The following is a 2,503-nucleotide window of genomic DNA, read 5'->3' on the forward strand; positions in this document are numbered from 1 at the left end:
AATTTCAATGAGTAAATAGCATTCATGCTTGTCCTAATTAGCAGACACAACAAAAAATTATGATATAAAAAAAATATTTTAAACACATGCCAGATATGAATTACAGAAAGTGACAGTAATTACCAATGAAACTACATATTCTTTCTGTGTAATGAATATACAGAACTTTTATCAAATAATTACATTTAAATTAAATTCAGTATTCTTTTAGTATATTTTAAAATATTTATAGAGACATAATGTCAGAAAGTTTAAATAAATAAATATCAGCTATGCACTTCCACAAGTGTTTATAGGAAAAACATTTTAATATATTTAAGGTAGTTTATACAAAACCGTGCAACTGACACGAAATTCTGAGTCTCACTTTTGAATGCCTAGATAGCTGAGGGCTAGATTACAAAGTGTATTTAGACACCTAAATGTGCATATGGAGCCTAGCTGGAACTGCAAACATCAGCTTGTGACACATTTACTAACTTATCACTTGGACTATTCTCCATTAGATATGCATAAGAGAGTCGCTTGAGCACAGTGACATATTTCTGAAGAAATATTTCATGTTCCTTTACAGATATAAAAAGCAAATAACAGAAATTAAAATCTCTATGAACTTGCTTATTTGCCGCTAGCCTTGTTCTGAACTCCTGCTGGTAAATGTGTAAAACGGACGCTCACGTGAAATTCTATATTCTGTATTCTACAAAAAGTGAAGCACAACACAGTCTTGTTTCCTTGAACACTGCAATCTTTATATTCTCTGAATGGATTTTCTATAGAATATTACCGCTATAAACAATCTTCATCCAAATTCTCCGTAGCCTGACCTGATGTTATCTAGAAAAACTAGATGAAAACTGTCCCCAGTAGTTTTGCTTGACTGACATAATGGAGCTCTTCAAGGAGAGAGACAACCTGCAGTAGATGAAATTTAGACTGACTGATCTAGCAGGAGGTTCCAGGAAATTATAAAACTTAATTTTAAAGATAGCTATATTAAAGACACACACACAAAGAAACCCAACTATAGGCTATACTTTTGCCTATTATGCAACAGTTCACTTAACAGACTCCTGAAGCTGAGTGGACGAAATGTGACAGACCTTTTGTGCTGCTTAATGTACTGCCAGAGGCATTCAGGCACTGCAGTGATTACCACGTGATAAGACTACATGTAGAAGTAATTGACCTGATCCACAATAGTGCAGTTTTCTTCACCTGTTGTTGATAACAGCAAAACACATTTTATAATCTGTGAGCAGAGATGGAGTAGCACTTTCTTCCATTAACTCCTCAAAACATGTACAAGAGAAGCAATTAGGCTGAGAAGACCCCTAATTTATGAAAGAGTTGTTTACATACTGGCTTGGAAGGGCCGTACTCTGGAGAGTGATCTTCAGTGTGTGTGAACAGACTTGTAGAGATCATGGGAATAAAATACATTCACCTGTAAAGCATGAAATGTGAGCACTAGAAGCAAAACTTTACAGGAGCCAGAGAATTAAAATTCATTACTCCTTCTCCCCACCCCCCACCCTTTTTTTTTCTCTCTTCTTTCTCCTATCCCCAACAGCCCTGAACAGTACACTCAGTACTCTTTGATTAGTACTAAAGGCAATAGGGAAAACAAGCAAGCAAAAAACTTTTAACAGTTTAAAAAGTAAACAGCAACAAAAACTGTATATAAAAAAGAAGTGGGAAATGAGGATGCACTTGGAATGATATGATACCATACAATCAATTATTCAGTAGAATCAGATCAGGCTGCAAGTGTAGATAGAAAACTATGAGGGCAAAAGCAAGAGAAGGAGACTGTTTAAAACAAAACAAAACAAAACAAAAAAAAAAAACAACCTACCAACCAACCAAACAAAAAAAAACAGCGCTGAGCCTGAATAATGATTTGCCCTGGTTTGTGTAAATACTTATACAGACCTCCTTGTTTTCTGGATCAGGCCACAGTAAGAGTGTAATACATCAAGGAAGAAGGCAATGTTTCTCTGTCACTTCTTAAAACACTTCTTCAATAATTAAATAGCCATGGCCTGAAGCTCATCAGGCATTTAGAGCATTAGAAGCAGCTTCAGTAATGATTGGTTAAATGTCTGTGGGTGAGTGGAGACCTCACAGAAACAGATTAAGTGCATTTAGAATTGATTCTTTAGATATTACAAACAGAAATGTGAGGTTTGTTACTGGAGATTTTGTGCTAAATTGAACATGGAGGTAATGCTACTGAGTCTTTGTATACAGGTGGACCTAACAGCATTATTTATCCATCAGGTCATAGCACTTGGTTTGTACTTTGCTGTAAAAACCTCCCACATACAACATCCCCCCTTAAACCTGGAAAGTCACTAATCAAAAATCAGAAAATACAGTTTTAGAATTGAAATATGGAATTAAGAATGCAGATCACCTCTTCATGCATTGCTTTAGATCATGGTGGACTTTCATACCACCTAGCACCCAACTTTGAGATTGGAGGGTAGTGTGCATATAT

At 35.6% G+C, this 2,503-nt stretch overlaps 1 long non-coding RNA gene across 1 annotated transcript; it reads right to left on the reverse strand.

Moving 5' to 3' along the window:
* Nucleotides 1-251: 251 nt before the first annotated feature.
* Nucleotides 252-2,055, reverse strand: LOC106017948 (uncharacterized). Its single transcript, XR_001191733.5, has 3 exons — nucleotides 1,936-2,055; nucleotides 1,363-1,447; nucleotides 252-915 (listed from the first exon to the last, which is right to left on the reverse strand). It is a non-coding gene; the product is annotated as an uncharacterized lncRNA (long non-coding RNA).
* Between the last annotated feature and the right edge of the window lie 448 nt (nucleotides 2,056-2,503).

This window comes from Anas platyrhynchos, chromosome 36, assembly GCF_047663525.1.
Source record: "Anas platyrhynchos isolate ZD024472 breed Pekin duck chromosome 36, IASCAAS_PekinDuck_T2T, whole genome shotgun sequence".
NCBI lineage: Eukaryota > Metazoa > Chordata > Aves > Anseriformes > Anatidae > Anas > Anas platyrhynchos.